The sequence below is a fragment of the Lepisosteus oculatus genome, unplaced genomic scaffold (genome assembly GCF_040954835.1).
Source record: "Lepisosteus oculatus isolate fLepOcu1 unplaced genomic scaffold, fLepOcu1.hap2 HAP2_SCAFFOLD_413, whole genome shotgun sequence".
Taxonomy (NCBI): Eukaryota; Metazoa; Chordata; class Actinopteri; order Semionotiformes; family Lepisosteidae; genus Lepisosteus; species Lepisosteus oculatus.
Window position 1 is genome coordinate 49,682 of NW_027167949.1, and position 9,067 is coordinate 58,748.

General features: G+C 47.5%; 3 non-coding genes across 3 annotated transcripts; 2 read left to right on the plus strand and 1 right to left on the minus strand.

Annotated features, from left to right (window-relative positions):
* On the plus strand, positions 1 to 117 carry LOC138229217 (U5 spliceosomal RNA). The gene has a single exon (XR_011185695.1). It is a non-coding gene; the product is annotated as a U5 spliceosomal RNA (small nuclear RNA).
* Positions 118 to 347: 230 nt separating this feature from the next.
* On the plus strand, positions 348 to 489 carry LOC138229216 (U4 spliceosomal RNA). Its single transcript, XR_011185694.1, has one exon. It is a non-coding gene; the product is annotated as a U4 spliceosomal RNA (small nuclear RNA).
* A 7,441-nt stretch (positions 490 to 7,930) lies between these two features.
* Positions 7,931 to 8,002, minus strand: trnag-ucc (transfer RNA glycine (anticodon UCC)). The gene has a single exon. It is a non-coding gene; the product is annotated as a tRNA-Gly (tRNA).
* Between the last annotated feature and the right edge of the window lie 1,065 nt (positions 8,003 to 9,067).

A 9,067-nucleotide genomic window follows, 5' to 3' on the forward strand; every position in this document is an offset into this window, starting at 1 on the left:
GCACTCTGGTTTCTCTTCATCTCGTACAAATCTTTTGCCTTTTACTAAAGATTTCCATGGAGAGGAGCATGAATGAGTTCCATACAATTTTTGTGCTTCCCTGCCTTCGGGTGGGGCACAGCTGGGCTGGTCAAAGAGAGAAAACAAAACCACTCACAATCGCTCTTATTACGGCGACTGTGGCCGTCTGCTCTGCGAGTCCTCGGTCTCCGCCTGTCTGATTGGCGCTCTTTTCTTTGGGGGGCGGGAAGTGTCCGGCCGCAAATATGAAGCGTTACAGCAACGACATGCCATGAGACGATTGATAACGATTTCCATAAGATCCCCGCGGTTGCCTGGCAACCGTCAGCTTTGCGCAGTGGCAGTATCGTAGCCTGTGAGGTTTAGCTGAGGCGCGATTATTGCTAGTTTAAAACTTTTCCCAATACCCCGCTTCCGCCGGTTTGCAATACAATCGGCGAAAGCAATTTTTGACAGTCTCGTCAGAGACTGAGCAAGGTGTTTAAAGACAGATTTGGTCATGGTGACATCATGGTAGAAAGAAACGAGCTTGTTACGTCTCAACAGAAACGCTCTTTAGCTCTTTCAGCGTTATGCAGAGAACAGCGTCTGTCGAGATCACTTTTGAGTCAGCGCGAAACGCCGTGTGCTGTCAGTTTGATTTCATATTGCTCGTAGCGGCGCCCGGCTTTTGTCTGTCAAATGTTAGGTTGCGCTTCTTCATGCTGCATTGTCGGCATGAGTGGAGCTTTTTAAACGTCTGTATTTACTGCGCCCCATAAGAAATCGTTTGTCCCCATTCAAAAGAGATTGTGCGATGTCCTGCAGCGTTCGCAAAGCAAACATTTGACAGTTTGAAAAGAGGAATTTATTCTGCTTCCTGTGCGTGCAGTAGTTACAAAGTTGAACGTCTTTACACGATCTGCTGCAGTTTTCAGTGGGCGGGCTTTGTCAGATGGCTTGGAAAAACGCACTGTGTTTCGGCTCGGGAAACATCATGAGCAGTGTCCTGCATGTTTTCTGTGTATAGCTGTCTTTTAACGCATACAGAATTCATTCGAAATCATTGATTTCTCCAATTAACAAGGGGCCCTTTTTGAACCTGCCAGAAGCATTCTTTCAATGTAACAGATTTACTCCGGGGAAAGGCAGCATGATATTGAGAGTAGCTCAAGCTTTCAGCACCCGTATCGGACTGCGTGTATGCAGACACTGCTCAGAATCCCCTGTAAGATTCTCCTTCAATTCCGTTTTGCAGTGCTTTAGCTCTTTCAAAAGGCTTCGCTTTGCTAGTCACAATCCAAGGCTCATGACAGCATTTGAAACCAATCGCCACTGCGTTGGCTGGGAATCGAACGCGGGTCAACTGCTTGGAAGGTAGCTATGCTCACCACTATACCACCAACGCACGCCCACAGGCGCCCTGCAGGACACCACCAGAGAATGCTCACAATTTCGGAAGCTGTCTCCGGGACGTGCTGATTCCACACATCCTGAATAAATCATGATATTGTTAGTTGCTGTAGCTAGACGTTCAAATGAGTTTCATGGCCAGATGGACTGTTTCCTCCAGCGGTATAGTATTGCAGTGAGACAGCACGATGCCTGCAAGACTATGTCACGCTAAACGCCACAGATTGTGTTTGTGTTGGACAGTTGGACCCTACAGTTGGACCCTCGTCGACAACCTGAATAGCTTATTCAGAAGCAGTGCTGGACCGGGAACGAACCAGCTTCTTCCCAGGCACAAGAGTGACTTGTGAGGACTCGCGGTCACACTCTGTGCATAGAGACTTTCTATCAGCCAGCCGGACTGCTGGTAGATCCCCTCGGAGCAACGACTGCCCTGCGCGCCGCAGTCAGATTCCTCCGCCCGTCCTACTCCGAGCTGCACCTTGACTGGTTGGCCGGTAGCCAGAGGACGCCGGGACAACACCCATTGGACAACCGCTGGAACAGAGGCTGCAACAGAGCCTGTCAGCTGGTTTGGTGTTCATGCCGGGAAATTCCAAATCCATACACAGTGGATAAGTAAACCCCATGTTCTACATTGCGTCTCGAGAATTTAATTGTACCTCAACACAAGTTGTTATCAATTTAATTCATGAGTAATGTATTTACTTCCGAGTTTAGAGTAACAGTGGGTAATAACACTGATTAGCGATTTGGTAACCGAACGATTTATATTGACATATATTCTCTGTTGTGTATCTCTTTGTGTTTGCATCTCTTCGGGATTATATACCTTGTATATTGATAACCCTCACAGTAAGGTCTGCCACTCGTATCCAGGCAGACTAGTATATGTTTGGTGCACAATTTATATTAATAAATGTATCTAGTGTATTGAACCTCTGTGTGTGCGTTGTTAGTTGTTCTGACGATTGATTTTCTAAAAGCCCCAACAAACAACCTTGTGATTACTGCTACAATTAATAATTGTCTCAGTAAACCCATCAAACCATTACATTTAATGGCGTCCCTGGGTGGGCGAGTTTAGAATGAAATGAGAATCCGCGGCTTCTATACGCGAATACCGGGTGTGCTGATAACTGCGTAAAGAAATCCCCCTGTTTTCTAGCGTTTAGTGTAACGTGTGCTGATTGGAAATCCATCTGCTCGGGTGTCTAGATTCCATACTGTATTTTGGAAAAAGAAAAAAAAAAGTAATACTCTTAAAGTTTCTCTGACGTAATGACAATGGCTGCTAAAATGTCTGAAGTGGAGTCGCTTATAAGTACTATTTCTAGCGACGACAATCCTGGTTACTGGAGTGGTATCGAAAAGTTGAACTTTGATGATATTGAGAAGCTGCAAGTAGATTTAGTAGCTAAGGTAGCGAACCAGCTTAACACAGGAGTGTCTGTGAACGCAGTTCTGGTCCTATCGAGTTTCACCTTAAATCTAGCTAAACAGCTGGAACTGTCTTTGTCCGAGCTGACAAAGTTTCAAAAGCTTCAGGGAACGCTAGAAAGATATAAGGCGGAGCGAGTCGAGTTGTTGGATATAATCAGAGAAAAGAGAGTGAAAAATGAGGAAAGTGAAGACTGACTCAGGGAAGTTTTAGGTAAATTAGATGACTTGTCTGCTAGAGAAACTGCGGCTGAGGTAGCTAGGAGAGACCTGGAAGCGAGCTCGAAAGAAAAAGAAAAAGAAATTGTGAGTTTAAATGAGCTCAGCCAGGAAAGGCAAAAGGAGTCAGATGCTGCCGTACTGGAAGCAAAATAGACTAGATCCCACTTGCATGCCAGCCCACCTAGCAGCCCGGAGCGCTCACCCAGCGCGCCGGGAGGAGGTTTCTCCCGGCCAGGGTCTGTGGTCGGATCGGCATGGGGGAGATCGCTGAGTCCTGCGCGAAACGCAAGGGCGAGTCAATTCAGGCATAGACCCCCTGCTCCTGATCACGGCCGTCTCCCTGCCCGCGGAGAAACCGTAAAAATTAACCTCCACTCCCTGAGGCAGTTAGCCAAAGATGTAGAAAGGTTTGACCCGTCAGTGTCAGGGAATAATGTGGAGACCTACATCGATGAGCTGAGATATACTTTGCAGTTTATGCCCGAAGCGTCCGAACAGGAAAAGGCTATGTAAGTAAGGAAAACTACCAGCCGAGCGGTCCACGAGTGGATGTCTAGACAAGGACCGGAGGTCTGTAATAGCTTTGAGGAGCTGTGTCAGGCAATGATCGGAGAATTTTCGGCTTTTATCGATCCCATAGCTGCCGTGGCTGCTGTGCACCATATTAAGCACGAAAAAGCTGAAGCCCCTCGCGACTATTATCAGAGGCTTAGGCGCACTTATTTTGCAGGGCGGAATGAAGAGGGTTGCGAAGAGAACGTGAATTTCAAAGGTTTATTCATTGCTAATCTGCATCCCTCAGTCAGGAAAATGATTGTGATGCACACTGATGCAAAAGCGATGAAAATGGCTGACATTAGAAGGTTGGCTCAAAAAGCCTGGGGAGCTGAAGTCTCTGCTTCCTCAGAGCGAAAACCTGCTAAAACGGCCGTGTTCGCCACTAAAGCCAGCAGGGTTGACGACTCGCCTCAGCTCGAGGCAGCTGAGGTTCCTGAGCTCGCTAAGCCCCGGCGCAAAATAGGCAGGCAGGACCGCACTAAGCGTCAGAGCCGCCGTGAGCGCTACGGGGAAGGCAAGGGCTCAGGCAGAGTCTATCATAAGACTGGACGAAGGGAGTCGACTGCAGCCCGCCTGGCCAGGCTTGAACAAGCCCTGCCTGAGAGATCAGGACAGGGTAAACCTTCCGCACCGAATGCCAGAAGTGTGAATGAGCTTAGGGGGACCACGCCCCTTCTCACTGGAGGAGGCGGGGATCCGTCCCAAGCCCCTCCCTCAGTCTATCTGATTGGGTGGGAGGGTTCCTGCCTGGAAGAAGGCTGTGACTCTGAGTTGGGCGCTGACCCCGCCCCTGAAGTCAAAGAAAAGGCAGGCTTCCAACAATTCTTAGGGAATCTCAGCCAGAAAGGCAAAGCAAGGCGTATTTATATCAAGGTTTCTCTTGAAAACGTCTTAGATAGAGAAGCACTGATTGACACTGGGGCTGAAATTAGTTTGATGTCAGCCGATCTACTCAGCGAGCTCAAACGAGTAGCGAAAGGAAAAGGCATCAGACTTAAGGTAGAACCGTGTAAAATAGATATTTCCAGCTATACCCAGGATCATGCCAGGATCACACACCGAGTGTGGGTGGCACTTAGGTTCGGGCCAATGAACGTGGTGCATCCTGTTTACATCTCTAGGTTAAAAACAGAGCCACTACTCATTGGCCAAGACCTGCTTGACAGGCTGGAGCCTCTGGTGGACTGCCAGCGTGGAAAATTGTGGGCTCAGGTCAAAAACCCTAAGCCTGTTGCACAGCAAAAAGGGGGATTCAGTGGTTATGCTGTGATCACACAGTGCCCACTGAACACTATAGCTGAGTTGGAGGTTCCTCCTGGTTCCTCTGGACGAGAATAAATGTCTCTTCTTGCTTTCCAAAACTACAGGGAAGTCCTGCCCAGGCCAGCACTCCCACGGTCTCCCAACTACAGGAGCAGTGCTCCGAGCAGCTGCTTGACCCGCCAGGTAAAGCACACCCCCTTTTCATCCCTGAAGAAGAGTGGATCTCCCTGTCCGGTAATGAATGGGAGTCCTTTCTGTGCACCCTGGTACCTCAGGGGGTCCAGGACTACCACCCCATGGTGGTGGGAGGGGGTCCAGGTGGCAGAAGTGCAGGTTGATGATGTAATTCTTAGCCTCAGCTCTGAGAAGTCCATAATCAGTGAAGGTCTGTTCGAGGACCTGTCGCGAAGCTGTCAGGTGACCCTGGTGACGCAGTCACAGGTTCTGTGGTGGGCACCCCCACCTCATAGGTCCATTTGGAGCAAAGGAAGCTGTGTAGCTTCCATCTCCATCGGAAAAAGGAAGTTTGCTCACTACTTCCAGGTAGCACCTCAGCTGACCCATTCGGTCTGCATTGGTGCAGACCTATTGGTTCGACTGGGCGCCCAGCTGGACACAGTAAACAGTGTGCTGTGGAAACGGGTGGACCCAGATGCCCACTCTCTAAGCGGTGACCCCGAGAACATTCGGTCAGGTCAGACGATTCCTCAGGCCTGCCAGGTAGTAAACGAATCGGACCTGATCGTTCCTGCGTCAACAGCAGGGTTTCCGGTACGCCTTGTCCTAAAGAAGGGACAGAGAATGGACGCTGAGATGGTTTTCTTCCAACCATCAGCTCAGTTTATCAGACTGAACCTAGCAGTCTGTTGTACCCCCAGACTGGAACGGAATGGCCGAGCCACCTGCCTGTTGGTGCAGAACATAGCAAAACAAGATGTCAAAATCCCTGCTCGCACTGACATGGGACTGGAATTGACAATAGTTTCTATGATTTCGAACTGGCCATCCCAGTACTGGGGCAGCTCCCTGGTCCCTTGGCTTCATAAAAGCGCCCCTGTAATAAAGAAATTAAATCCAAAATCAAGAGGGCAGTTGCCTACTGAAATACAAGAAGTCATCAATTTTAACCTAGCAACACATTAAAGGCTGCATCTATACAAGTGCGATTCTAGAAATGCTCACCAGATTACGTTTTAAGAAGGAACTGCGCCTCAGGTTCCGCCGAGATCTTAACTCGGATGGCAGGATTCAGAGTCCGGAGTGTGGACTGATGGCGAAGGAGGGTCCACATACTGTGGATCCCTCAGTGATCTTCCGCGTATTCAAACCGCCAGCGTGTGACTCCCCTGTCCCTGTGACCTCATTGCTCTGCTCTTTCCTCTGTGCAGCCGAGCCCGACTCACGGTAAAGTGAAAAAAAAGATGCCCTCAACGTGAGATTTACTCTGGAGCGAGGATAGATGTTACCTTTTTATCATTTAACAGGATGTATGTGATGTGGCGACTACGTTCAATTTTGTATCCTCTTTAAAAGATTAAGGACTGGGGTGAGCGTGATTTACCACCCTTTCAGCTAAGAACCCGACTTGCGCACCGTTTAAGCTGCATAGACTCGGTCGTTTAACTCTTCTCCGTTAGCAGGGTTAAGGTTAAAGAAAAAAAAATAGCTGACTCCTTTTTTTTGCCAGCCGCTAGCGCTGATTAGCAAGGCTTGTATTTCATGTTTTGCAAGTTGCATCCATTTTAAGAAAAACAAGTCGCGTTAAAGACAGGAAATGAATACTTGCATTTAATTAAGTCTAGCCATAGGCGGGGATCTCCTGTTTACTAGACAGGCGCTTTAACCAACTAAGCCACGGCGCCCCAGGAGTGTTGTCCTTTTGCAGCCACTTGGACACACCACTCAGACACATCTGCATTCGGTGTGTGCTCCGCCTGCTCGCTGAGCAAGTTGCCACCTTTACATACAATAGCAACATCGACACCAAGAGAAAGGATGACAAATGGCTTTTATCTGGAACTTTTCATGTCCAAGGAGCTCAATGTGCTTTCTGTGTACAACAGGGCCACTGAACTCCACACTGGCCACTGAACCACAGCAGTGGCTTGCTGGCTTGACATCTCCCAAGGAAAATGTTGAAATCACATGTGGAACAGGAAAATGACCCTCGAGTACGTGGGGAAAAAAAGAAAAAGATCATCTGGAGCGCGCCAACCCATGTCCGGACAGCCCAGTTTCGTCGACAAGGTGGCTGAGTGGTTAAGGTGATGGACTGCTAATCCATTGTGCTCTGCAGGCATGGGTTCGAATCCCATTCTCATCGCTCTCCATGTCTGACATGTGTGCCTGTTCGACATCGGCCCTCCTGTTGTTTGCTCCGGTGCTAGAGCCGTACATTTTCTAGCAGTGGCTGAACATGGTATAGTAGGCCAACGTCGGTATCGAGCAGTGACAGTAACAGTACTTACTGCGCCCCATAAGAAATCGTTTGTCCCTGTTCAAAAGAGATTGTGCGATGTCCTGCGGCGTTCGTAAAGCAAACCTTTGACAGTTTGAAAAGAGGAATTTATTCTGCTTCCTGTGCGTGCAGTAGTTACAAAGTTGAACGTCTTTACACGATCTGCTGCAGTTTTCAGTGGGCGGGCTTTGTCAGATGGCTTGAAAAAACGCACTGTGTTTCGGCTCGGGAAACATCATAAGCAGTGTCCTGCATGTTTTCTGTGTAAAGCTGTCTTTTAACGCATACAGAATTCATTCGAAATCATTGATTTCTCCAATTAACAAGGGTCCCTTTTTGAACCTGCGAGAAGCATTCTTTCAATGTAACAGATTTACTCCGGGGAAAGCCAGCATGACATTAAGAGTAGCTCAAGCTTTCAGCACCCGTATCGGACTGCGTGTATGCAGACACCGCTCAGAATCCCCTGTAAGATTCTCCCTCAATTCCGTTTTTCAGTGCTTTAGCTCTTTCAAAAGGCTTCGCTTTGCTAGTCACAGTCCAAGGCTCATGACAGCATTTGAAAACATTCGCCACTGCGTTGGCCGGGAATCGAACCCGGGTCAACTGCTTGGAAGGTAGCTATGCTCACCACTATACCACCAACGCACACCCACAGGAAGCCTGCAGGACACCACCAGAGAATGCTTTTTTAATTTTTTTTTTATTAAACAGAATTTACAAATACAAATACAACAAGAGGATCAGAGTCATGTACAAGAGAAAAAAAACGCAGCAGAAAAAAGCATTTAACTACCAGAGGTAATTAAGTAATTATGTGATCAAATTGTATATTTTACACGTATCATATTTTCCTTGCTTTAATATTTCTCAATTATTTATAAACTTTAGTTTCAACATGCATGCGTTTCCTGTAAAAAATAAAACTCAGCACACAGTTTTTCTTTTAACAACATTTCGAGTACCTCTGGCATTCATGAAAAAGACATACACAAAAGCAAATAACTAACTCTAAGACTGTCTAAACTATTGAGTTTTTCAAAGAACCAGAACTATAACAGTCCTTAACACTTAACTACACCATTCCAAACTAACACTAAAGAAACACTAGTATATACTGGTATAACAAATATAACCAAACATAATCATTAACTGAGCAGTCACTGGGAGCAAATCTCCTTCCCGTCCACAAAGGCCCTCGCTCCCACAAAGTAGGCTCTCCTCCCCTCTCTTCTGGCAGCTTCAACCTGGGGCCACAGCTGGTTCCTGGTGCTCCTGTCCGCGGCAGACAGGTCCTCTGCAAACCTCAGTTTGTTCCCATTCAAATACTCATTCCCCCTCGCCGCTCGCCACAGCATGTCCCTCGCCGTCCTCTTGGTGAACTGTATTATAATCGATCTGGGGCGCACTTGCCCAGACATGTTCGCTCTCCCGAGCCTGTGAACAAAGTCAATGGCCGATATTACGTCCTCCTGGTCCGGCAGGGTCCTTTTACAGATACCCTTCACTGTTGCAACAAGGTCCTTATCACGTTCCTCTTTAACTCCAAATAATTTTAAATTCCATCATCGACGGTATCTATCTACATCGTTCACTTTCAATTCAAGTTCTTTAATATGCTTTTCTTGTTTGGTATTTACTTGTTTAAGAACTTTTACTTCACTCTTTAAGTCTTCAACCTCTTTAAACACACAGTCCATGGACTTTTTAAGA